Below are 12518 nucleotides of genomic sequence, written 5' to 3'. Positions count from 1 at the left end.
GGCATAATGCTTCATTTATTACTTAAAAGCTGACTGTAGTGAAGCGTACAGTTTGCCCCTGCTGGTGTGAGAACTACCTGTGATAGTTGGTACAGACCTAGGTGTATTAAACATGAAAAAGAGACTGTTTCATGATACAAAATAAAAAGCAACACAGAAATGATTAGTCTAATTAATATCTATCTTAAAACATCATAATGCCATCATTATGCTAAATTTTTTGCCAATTTTGCAGATATCTTGAGAAATTTCTTCATTATCAAGGGAAAAGTAGCTTGATACATTGCAAGAAAAGGAGATAAATTAGTTGAAAAACTGACCAGACATTGAAATTCACCAATTTTACAGTAAAACAGGGTCAAACTAGAAAAGCACTGGGAGTGCAGACCTCCGCCATTAGCCCTATGTCCCAATAGTAGAGAATCCTTTAAAAAGTTCCTGGATCTAGAGTTTTTCCTTATGCCATTTCTGACATTTTCTGAAATTTTATCAAATTCCGTCTGTAACTTTTTTAATTATGTTGCTAACAAACGAACTAACAAACAAACTAACTAACTAACTAACAAACCCTGCCGATCGCATAACCTCCTTGGCGGAAGTAAAAAAAGTATTGGTGCATGTCCAACAAGGACTTTAGGACTTTTTGCCACCAACACCTATCCACGACTCACTGAAAACTGCTCCGTGACCCATTTTTGGATCCCGACCCACCAGTTGAGAACCACTGTTCTAGACAATTCAAGACCTGGTGCTATTGTTTCACCCTTTACCACCTTCTTAAGTGGCCTCTGAAGCTGTGTGACATCTCTGCAGCAGCAGAGTGGATCTAAAGGAAAACAGTTACATCTACAAATGGCTTGACCTTCCTCATTGCCTCTGTACTGCTGCCCACTTCGGAACCACTGAAGTCCCTCAACCTTGGCTACAAACTGGAATCTCTCAGCTTGTTGTTCACGGAGCACAGATGAAGAGAGGAAAAAGCAAGTGACAAAACTCCAGCAACAGGAGATAATCAGCTAGCTGCAGCAAAGCAAGGCAGGCCTGGGGTGTGGACCAGCCCCCAAGTCATGGTCAAAAACAACCAAAGATAGAGCTAGAGACTTGTGGAAGATTACAGGCTGAGCTTCCTTGTCAGGTCCACATACGATGCCCTTCCAAGATCCTAAAACTTGGAGGGGCATCGTTTTTGCTTTGTGATGTGAGGTCAGCAGATGCTGCCAATCAACAGCCAAGGCACAAAGGAGCCTGTAGCTGTTGTAGGAAAATGTGTTACTTTTGTTCATGTTCAAACAACTGGGTGACTATCTGGTGCTGGAGCATGAGAACCAGCATTTTAGTTTTTCCTCAAAGGTGAGCTTGAGTAACCTGACACACCAGAAGGATTTGTTTCACACATCCATCTGGGAGAGCTTCAATAGGAAACGTGTGAGAAAAGGCAGAGGCTTTGAAAAAAAACATAGAGGGTGATTGGGTGAACGTTCTGTCCGTCACATCTCTACGGGCAAATATAATGTAACGGACCCTGTGTGTGTACAGGGAAAGATGACGTGTTAGTTTTGTTGGAAAAAGGACTACATGAGGACAGAGGATGTGCAGTACACGTAGTTCATGGCAGAGGAAGTAGTTTGTTTTCTTTCATTTGTAATACTTTAATTGTTAAAATTTTATACCTTTATTTATTTAGTTAGTTATTTTGACTCCATACTCATTGTTCTTTTGTTTTAAACTTTTCTCCCTCCATGGACCCCAACACACATTTTTCCAAGAGGGTAAATTAGAGGAACAGGAGGTAGTGGGCTGGGTTTTAATTTGTGCAATATAAAGAAAAAACACTGGGTAGTTATAGTAGTTTAGGTTTTCCATTTTGGAGTAATTTTTTCAAAACACTTTTTTAAAACACTGAAATTTGATAGTGTTTTGATATTAAAAATTCATAAAGTTTGAGATTATGTAGCATCTATTATTGCATATTATTCACACTTAAAAGTACCTAAAATGGGTACCAGTGTATACTGTATCGGTTCACAGGTACCAGGAATCGGTACCGTGCCGTTTCAAATGTGAAAGGTTCCCATCCCTACCGACAACATATCAGGCATGTTTCTATTTCAGCAATAAATAAATACATAAATTAATAAATATGATTAATTTGTTTTAAAAAGACTTGGGAATTTGCATGATGGACACAGTATTTTGTTTCTAGATGCCAGACAAGATCCACCAGAGCAAATGATAACCTGAGGTTAATTTGATTCAAGACAGTGTGAATTCGTGTTTTGTAGAAATGTTGTTAAATTTTGACCTGCACAGTAATTTCATCTGAAGCTAATCCGTGATGTGAACACACGTGGTTACAATCCCTAGATGTTTCCTCGTTAAATTAAGATTTCAGATATTATCCATACATTATTTGTCCTTGTGCCAGTTTTTTTTTTTAATACTTCTAATCTGTACCACCAACTAAATTGAATATTCATTTCCAGGCTTAGATTTCTTGAATTTCTTAACAATTTGAATTCTATTCCTTTGCTGAGTCAGCCAAAACAATTTATTTTATGTATAACGTTTCATTTATTTATACCTAACAGCTGAGTTTGCGCCTGAAAAACACCAACGTTGTCGCAGCGAGGGTCAGCACATGCGCAATGAATGTGGAAGGTTTTATAATCTGCGTCACCACAAGAGGGAGCGCGATAACTGGCACACTGAGGAGAAACCATGAGGCAAAAACTTTGCTCTTTAACACATTACATTAAGAATTTAACTTAAAGGAGAATTGAAAGTGTTTATAAATTATTTGGGCCAACCTTTTAAAATCACCGTGACATGCGGAAAATTCACCAGGCAAGAGCTGAAGCAGAGGCTCATGGACAGCAAAGCAGCAAGAATTTCAGGTGGGTTTCTGCTAGCTTACCTGTGATGAAAGGAGGTGTGTAAGTGATAAAATAGCGATGAAATAGAGAAGGGGAAACCTCTAACTGAGCAGCTGTTAAGTGTGTTTCTCTCTCTGAGCATTAAGTTCGTCTACAGCTCTCAGGTGATTGACATTTTACCCTCAGGCCTCAACTCAGTCCTCTTCACTACAAAGAGAGACATGAAAGAAGCATGCAAGCAGTAAAAGGCTTCATATGAGGCAGGTCACTGTTAAAGGCGTAGGAGCACGTTTATAAAATAAACAGAAAATTCAGCTCATGAAATATATTGTAGAGTCAGATTTTCTGAATGTGTTCTTTGTTAGTAAATACAACACTAAAGGTTTTGTAGATTAATGTTTGGAGGATTTAAATGAAGACTGCTGCAGCAGTATTCATACATTTGTGCCCTCTGTTGGAATGAACAACTAGAATTACCATTCAGACAGGTTTGGTCATCAGTGTGCCAGGTGAGCCTAATTAAGGGGAAACTACTTCACCAGGTCGTTCCACATTTTTAAGCAAGTCCCAGGTTTTATGCAGTATGGGGAAAAAGATATTTCTGCAGATGAAAACCGTGAAATAGTGCAGTATCCTGCAGAACTATAAAAAACACTGCACATTTCACAAAAACTGAAGAGACATCATCTTACTGTGAAGAGATTTGTGTGTGATTCAGAGTGCAGAAAGGTTTGTTCAGATAAAGGCGTATTAGAGAAAGTTTCTGTAAGGCAAATTCAGTGTATTAAGAGAGCAGCTGTGAAAAGTTCACTGATGAGTAGCAGACAGGAATTTGAAGCTGGTGCCTCTGGAGTCCTCTGGGTGCAGGATCCTCCAGAGGTTTGCTGATGAGCGTAAAGTTGGATTTCAGTCACCCTTAACCAATGCACGCAAGGAGAAATGATTGCAGTGGGCTCAGAAAATATATGAAGGCTAATTTTCCAACAGTTTTATTCACTGATGAATGCTGTGCTACACAGGATGGTCCAGATGGACGGAGTTCTGGCTGGTTGGTTGATGGACTCCATGTCCCAACAAGGCTGCAGCATCAGCAAGAGAAGGTGAAGTGATGTTTAGGGCTTATAGAGACTAGGAATAAAATGAACCAAAACAATATATGCATGATAATTTGGAATATGTGTAATGTAATGATGTGTAGGAATTCAGCAATAATAAGACATATTTTTGTCTTTGATCAGCTATCTTGACATGCATTACATTATATTATATGTTATATTTATGATATTGGAGGAATTCAGGTAAAATGGGCCAGTTTCTGGTAAACTGTTTCGCTCTAATGATATTTTCACATTTTGCCACTGGCCTAGAGTATAAATGTGTTAAAAACTTGGGAAAATAAAATGATTTTTTACATTTTAAGAGCTAGTGTATCCTGATGTCCACTTTTTGCACTCAAAATGGGCAACAGTGAATTTATGTGAAACTTTTGTAATTATAACAGTACATTGAAAGCAACTGTTTTCTCTGATATGCCACAGTAATAACACTGTAAGACATTTCATGCATGAGGATATATTTCATTGTAAAAAACAAACTGACAATCATGACAGATGCATGATATTTGATTTTTTGCAGATATCAGATATGCCATTATCTACAAAATAATTTGAGTCTACACAGATATTCAAACATGGTTCAGATCTAAAACTTCAGTCCTCAATAAACATAATTTAAAGTATAAGGAATAATGATAAATAAAGAAAAAGACTTTAGCTGACATATGTCTGTTCGCCCAGCCTAAAACTATACAAACTTATTTGCTTGTACAGCCAATAGCTGATATAGGCTGTTTTTTATAGCCAAAATATTGGTTGTAAATAACTGCAGAAATTTACATATCTGCCGATACAGATACCATACCCATAACACTGTGCACCCCTAACCGTCATCCCTTAATCTGCATATTTTATCCACAATGCCTTTGGCATTAGACCTTGTGCACCATGAGTGAAGTCACTGACTCAGTTATAGAAGTCCCACCTGTTGGGAGCAACCACAATACACAGGAGACTATACACTGAACATGATGGATGAAGCCTTCCTGGTTCAGTGTGCACCTTTCAGTTATTGTCACTTGTTGTCGCATTAGATGGTCTACTATGAGTGGTCAACAATAAATAACACTGTAGTTTAACTTAAAACTGTAAGGTTAACCTAACCAGAATGTACAAGTAAAATTAAGTTGATATAACTTAAAATGGCCAAGAACCTGCTTCTAAACAAATACCGTTTTTCAGTTATTTAAATTTTTTTACGTTACCAGTTACCTCTAATGTTTGGAGTTACTCAGCAGGGCTTGTAGTGTAAATTATACATTTTAAACTTGAGTCTTCTCAAAAATGTATTGCCACTACTGAAAAACTTTGATATTATCAGTTTCAACAAATATCTTCATGTTTAATCTGTTTGGTTTAACAGTGCATGAAGTGGCTATGTGAAATGGTCTGTCTGGCATGTCAGGTTGGAAATATGCAAGACAGACCTGAAGCAATGTTAAGAGAAAATGTGAACTAACATTGAACATGCAAAACAAGAAAGAAGCAGCATTAGGAAAACATCAATAAAAGCTTTCAGACAGGAGCTTACAAAACATGTCTGATGAAGGGAAGCAAGCAACGTTAAACAACATCAAACAGATGCCATTAAAGCATACATGCAGCAGCTTACCAAAGTTGCTTGATGTGCACAGCAGGACCATGTTAAACAGCAATGCACAAAAATATTGGTATCATGCTGGCAGTTAATATCAGTCATTACAGCATACAGGCAACACAAAATTCCCATGAAGCAACAAATGAACTATTGACTGAGCTACAACAGAAGCGCAGCACACTGAACAGGTTGTAGAACACAAGGCAAACTCACAGACAGACACAAGAGGGCAGCATCAGGGGGGACAGGTTTTAGTGCTGCCAGATTTGGTTATTGATATGTCCCTGTTTCAAAAGAGAACTAAATGGCTGGTATTTGTTGAGCATTGTGATTGAAATGTCTCTCTCATTTATTCTATTATTGTTATAAACGTGTATATTGAACCTGCCTTCCATCACTATGCTTCAAGGTGATGTGATTGAGTTTGTGTCTTCTTATAAGTACCTTCGATTCTTGATTGATGATTTTTTTTAAGCTTTAAAGAAAAGCCTGCTTGCGGCCGTTTTCTGCCTCTGATTGATAAGTGATGTTCTGTATACGCATGCATCTTCTCAGTGCCTTAAATCTTTAGATATTGTGTACCATGGGGAACTGAGGTGTTTAACAAACCTAAAGTCCTTAACCTTCTTTCACCACTCATAGGCTTAATTATTGGCATATCCTTATTCATAAGGCTTTATTAAATCTGCTCCCATCATACATGTGTGATTTTATTCATGTGGGAAGTGCTGGAAGCTACAGTCTTCGCTCTGTGACTCAGTCACAGCTCTCTGTGTTTAAAGTCCATGTTGAGATGTGTAAAAGGAGTTTCAGGTTCACTGCTCCTGTAGACTGGAATCTTCTGCAGAAACATTTGTGTCTTGGGATGCTGGTCTCTCTAAACTGTTTTAAAAGCAGATTTAAGGCATAGGAGGGAGTTGCATCAGGATGTAGATGTTTGACTCATGACTTTCTGCTCTGTGACTCAAAAATTGGTTGATCTGTGTTTTTAGCGTTTATTTTGTGCCTGCTACTCTGTTTAAGGTGCTGCTGCTGTCTTGGCCAGGACTCTCTTGTAAATGGTATTTTTTAATCCTTTCCTTGATACATAAAACTCTATTGTCTCAAAAATTTCAAGTATTTGTTACAAATCTTCATCTGTAATTTTAGAATATTAGAATGCAGAAAAAAAAATGAAGACCTTATTAAGTACATTGACTTCGGACATAAAAAAAAAACATTTACATGAGAATTTAGTCCCATCCTGAAGGACTCCAACACAATATTGGGAGGTGTTGGGAATCACATCAGATAAAATCTCTCTCTTTCCCCCTCATCAGGTAGAAAGTTAAATCTCATCTTCTCCGGTAACCAGGCAAAGCCCCACTGCAGTTTTCCACTTTGTCTTCTTAAAGGTCACATATTATGCAAAATACACTTTTTAAGGCTTTTTTAACAAAAATATGTGCCCCAGTCCACGATCCCTCTAAGAATAAAAATCTCCCTGCCCCCCTTTAAGCAAATGTGTGCTGAAACAAGACGTTTCCCCTTGTGATGTCATTTTTGGAGTTGGCTCAGCCCCCAGGTTTGGTTGGCCCTCCCCGCTTGGAAGAAAGTTCCACTCTCTTCCCCTGATCCTCCGCTCAGATCAGGAGAGCCACATCCATTTCCTGAGAGGGGTGTAGTCAGGGGCGGAGGCAGACAGCTCATTAGAGTGTAAGTAAACCACCTGCTCAGAACTAACTCCGCCCACTTTAGACTTTTGAAAAATGCACAAAAAATGGGCAGTTTGGTACTGAGAGGAGGGAGGGGAAAAGGACCGTGTTTTTCAGATGAGGCGGCCGTGACAGTAACATCCCCTTGCTAGAAAGTGACACAGAGTCTTGCAGCACTGCTGCCTTAGAGCGATCTTTTGAAGTGGAGGATTTTTCACCTCCACAGTCCCCTGATATCAGTTTGGTGCAAATGTCAGAAATAACACCTGCATTGATGTGTTTATCATAGTTCAGTCAGATACTTCAGTGCACAGATGAAAAAAAAAGTTAAAGTATTCACTACCTCTTTAACATTTAAAGTCCACAGACGCAGAAACATCTCGTTCTGCGGAGGGCTGAAACAGATGGGTTTTTAAGACATCCAGAAATCTTATACTGGAGTGTTTTTTCAGCAACAAACTTCACAGGCATGTTTTGCAGCCCTCTGAAACCAATATAAACTTGTATTAAAGGGGTAAAATATGTGACCTTTAAAACAAGAGAAACTTTTCTCATCAGGCCTTTTTATCTCTCTTCACACAAGGCTGTGTTTCTCATAGTCAGACCTCTTTCATTCCTATTTTTTTTTATTTTTCCTCTTTTTTCATTTTATTGCCCTGTTGTTTTCCTTTTTCATGCATCACAGAGTGCAATTAAAAAATCATTTTTTTGTAAAGGTTCTTTGTTTGGGAGGCCTTGCCAATTTTCCTACAGGCTTACCGTGCCCCCTTCACCCTGCAGGAACAAATCACATGAGAGACAAGGAAGCAAAATGCTTAGTTGTTGTCGTGGCCATTTTTTGTAGAAGATGGCTGGATATTGTGATTTTTTTTTTTAATCTTTAATAAACTAAGAATGCATATTTGTCTGCTTAAAAGGATTATGACAAATCTTTAAATGATTATTGTTATTAAATGTAAGTCATTAGTTATATAAATAACCTTTGAAGCAAGCCTTATTGTAAAGTGGTACCACATGGTGAAAATAATGACTCATTGGATGCTAATCTTTTTTTAATCACTTGCAGTTTTGTGCAACTTCTTTGCATTTTCTGGCGGAGTGCTGCCATGACTTTTAGTGACCACTGGGAGGAGGCAGAGAGAAATGAATGTGGGTCAGAGGGAGTGGCTGAGAGAGGAAAACATGGTTCCTACTGAGAGAGGGAAGAGTGGGGAGAGATGAGAGGGGACACTTTGATTTCTGACCACAAGCCCAGAGCACCGCTGTCTTTCATCAGTCTGTCATGCTGTTTCTTTGGCTGTTCCCCAGCTCTTGATTTAACGTCCTATGTGTGCTGAGCGGCAGAAAACAGGGACAATCAATGCCCCCCCATTCCCTTCACTCCCCCACTTTTTTTTATCTGGTGGTGATTATTGACTGGATCTGAAGGATTTTTTTTAAGACTTCCACTGAATCAATTTCCTCTCCTGGAAGACGTTTTTGGCTCCATCAGGGTCCAAAACCCCACAAACCCTCCCTCCTGTTGCTGGGAAACCACTCCAGTGATTTGTGTGTTGTCAGAGTGCATTATAGACATGACATAGAGAGAGAGAGAGAGGGAGAGACCTTGGCTGTAGAGAGAAGGGAGAGTGAGCTAGAGACAGAGTGAGGGTGGGGGTTCAAGAATAAAAATGATTACATGCATCTACTCTGGCTCCCTCTCTCTCTCTCTCTCTCTCTCTCTCTCTCTGTCTCTCTCTCACTCACTCACTCTCTCACTGTCTCTCTCTTAAACACACACAGATACACACATACAGCATACTGCACTGTAGGGCTCGATTAACATGCTTTGATTCTCCTGTCTGTCTGTCTCCCTCTCTCTCTCTCTCTTTCTCGCTCACTCTCCTCTGGCATGTTAACTGGGTTGAGTTTCAGCATTTGGGATTAAAGGAATGAAGAATGTGTTTGGCAGCAAAACAGTTGGAGGAGAATATTTGATGTTTAATTGATAGAGGTTGGATGTCAGCGCAGAAGGCTTGTTAAATGCAATTACCCTAAATCACAAATTGCCTGTCTATGTCTCTGCATGTGTGTGTGTTTTGTGTTCGTGTGTGAGTCAGGAGCCGTGTCTTTGTGTTCGGTAAGTGTGAATGATTTCATACCAAGACAAGAAACGCCTTATGCTGCCAAGTTTCTGTCTATGATGTGAGAGTAAAACTGTCACATTAATTATAAACAGTATGGCCATCATGTGCTCTGCTCCACTAACCATGGGGGTGATCTAAATGTTTAAGAAAAAAATCCACTACTTGTAACATTATTTATTTGTGTTAATTTTTTGTAGAACTTACTAATTTTATGTGTCAGATAGTCTCAAATTGATTAGCATCAGATAAGGATGACTGCTGGTTTGACTAGGGTGATGATTAAGGTGTACAGGAGTGAGGAAAATGTGATTAAAAAAGTCAACAGCCCTTCAGCTTCTTGACTTTATTTTGGATTCAAGGCAGACGACTTGAATCAAAGGGTGACCGTGGCTCAGAAGGTAGATTTGGTTGGTAACATGTAGCATATCAATGTGTCCTTGGACAGGATGCTTTTCTCCAGTTTGCTCCCACTAGGATTTGGTGGTAGTCATTTTATAAAACTGTCAAAGCCTCCCCAGCTTTTACCATGGTAACATCAGGTGTTTAAAAACCAAATTATATGAGCGCTCGCCAGCGTGCATGTGCAAGCACAGCGAGCAGCGCACATGTCTCAATCACCAATAAGCACCTATTAATTTCAGCTAGATTTCACATAAAAAGGGGTCAAATTAATTCTCAAACTTAAAAAAATGTTAATGGTTTAATTGTGCCTGATGTTTTTGCTCTAAAATCTCCTGGTAGATGGCAGACAATGGTGATAAAGCACAACAGCAGCAGATGACATGGCACCTGAAACTATCACTGACTGTAAGCTGAAACACTGAACTTCCAGCACCTTGGATTCTGTACCTCTCTGATCTTCCTCCAGTCTCTTGGACCTTGATACTTTAGACCACTGAGCAACAGTTCAGTTCTTCTTCTCCTTTGTCCAGGTGAGACACTGACATCTGTGGATCAGGAGTGGCTTGACACTAAGAACACCACACTTGTAGCCCATCTCCAGGACACGTCTGCGTCTCATGCCTCTTAAACCACTCACTCCAGACTCGGGCCACTCCGTGTAAAGCTCCCCTAACTTTTAAGTCTGGATCTTTTCACACTTTTCCCCTCCAGTCAACTTTCCATGAATATGCTTTGAAACAGCACACTGAGAGCAGCCTGCCCTTTCAGCAATGGCCTTCTGTGGCTTACCCTCTTTGTGAAGGGTTCAATGATTGTCCTCTGGATGACTGACAAGTTGGCAGTCTTCCCCATGATTGCTGTTGTGTGCACTGAACCAGAGTGAGAGGACAAAGACTCAGGAAACATTTAAAAAGACTTTTCCACAATTTAACATTTAACATCTAACATTTTAACATAGTGGAGTTTAAAGCAAAACACTTCATAAAATATTTCACTTTATATGAGATGAATCTAGAATTAACTGGCATTTCACGTTTTGAATCAAAGCAGCAAAAAAAAGATCTTTATCGTGGTATTTACATTTTTTAGTTGCACTAGTATGTGGAAAATGAGGGTTAATCCTGACAACGTTACACCACATCAGACTGAATTATTAACACTTTAGCTGATATTGTCACATGAAAGTTACATAGAAACTTGAAACAACTTAAGCAAAGCTATAATAGTCCATTATGGATGCACGGTACTGGATTTTGCTGATATTTAAAGACTCATGCGGATATTGATACCATTATTTAATTATGTTTTACATAACTGAAATTCAGTCCTTTGATCACAATTTAAGGTTTGAGGATGGAAAAAAGAGAAACTTTTTTCATAAAACATACTTTCAGGTTTAAAAAATGAGGGTGAATAAAGAATAGGATCTCAACTTACACAAGTCTGTTGGTCCAGCCTAAAGCTTCACTAATTTATTAGTATATATGACTAGAATTTATAGTTGATATATATGCTGATATTCACAGCCAATATATCCGATATAAATATCAGCAGAAATTTTGAAATCTGCCGATACCAATATCAGGCCGATAATATTGTGCCTCCCTATTAGCTATTGAAAATACCTTTCAATACATTTTATTTGTTATGCACTTTACATTTGAGACTAACTGTGGTAAACCTGTGCCACATGTAGCACCATAATGTTGGTTAATTGACTTTCAAAATGAAACACTTTTCTAATTATGGCAGATAGTAATGGAAATATATTTTGTATTTAGTAGCAGGTAACAAAAATGGTTCATCTTTCCTCAATTGTGTCCTGTCTCCGAGGATTAAACTGAAAACTCTCTTCTTTCTCTCTTTCTCTTTCAGAGTGCTGACCCTCCAATGACCCAGTATGGTGTGAAACACTCACACAGGAGTCACTGCAAACCTACATGAGTCTCTGCAGGCACTCATCTGTTTGTCTCTCACACTCAGAGCTCACCTTAAGGGCAGCCATTCTTCTCTGAGTACCAGCATGGATTAAACCCTCACTGGAACTCTGCTCTGTCAACAGTGTCTTAGTACATCAGTGCTTTATCAACACCTCATCCAGCATCTATTATCAGAGGTTTCTCTGTGAACCTTGAAGACATGCACGCAGTTTATAAGCTCAGCCCAGTATTCTGCCTTAAGGGCCTAAATTGTTTCACTTTAGCATACATGTATAAAAAATTAACAACAGTTATTCTGTGGTGGTCTCTAATAATGTAGAGCATGGATGAACTGAATCAGAGTGAGATACATGACTCTACTAAGTCTCATTCTGCTGCTTTGTTGTTACGAGTGAATCTGCCTTATACTGAGTATAAAATACAAAAATGAAACATACTACAGAGCAGAAAAAAATCATGTAGGCTATCTGTTAAAGTACCTGCAAAAGTGAAAGCAGCAAATTCAACAAGAAATTAATCTGCCAACACCTCAGCAGAAATGTACGAAAAGAGAAACAAAAATCTAAGAATGGACGAACTCGATCAAATCCAGAGTCTAAATTAACCTCCAAAAGACACATGCAACATTTTATTTAGTTGTTATATTTCTGCTTGTCATATTTAAGAAACAAATGGCATGAGAGAGGAGTGAAGTATTTAGAAAATGTGCCTTAACACAGGGGGTTAAAATGAAAAAATAAGTTGGCTGTTAACCCACTGTTACCCTGCATT

At 38.8% G+C, this 12518-nt stretch overlaps 1 long non-coding RNA gene across 2 annotated transcripts; it reads left to right on the top strand.

The window, feature by feature from the left end:
• The first annotated feature begins 2648 nt into the window (after positions 1-2648).
• Positions 2649-12038, top strand: LOC121507937. 2 transcript variants are annotated; one of them, XR_005991770.1, is made up of 4 exons: positions 2649-2894; positions 3893-3973; positions 10147-10337; positions 11683-12038. It is a non-coding gene; the product is annotated as an uncharacterized LOC121507937 (long non-coding RNA). The 2 variants fall into 2 exon arrangements; XR_005991771.1 differs by lacking the exon at positions 10147-10337 and having other exon boundaries at positions 2650-2894.
• The last annotated feature ends 480 nt before the right edge of the window (positions 12039-12518 follow it).

This window comes from Cheilinus undulatus, linkage group 4 (assembly GCF_018320785.1).
Source record: "Cheilinus undulatus linkage group 4, ASM1832078v1, whole genome shotgun sequence".
NCBI classification, from domain to species: Eukaryota; Metazoa; Chordata; class Actinopteri; order Labriformes; family Labridae; genus Cheilinus; species Cheilinus undulatus.
The sequence above is the reverse complement of the archived record's forward strand: the minus strand, read 5'-3'. Positions and strand labels throughout refer to the sequence as shown.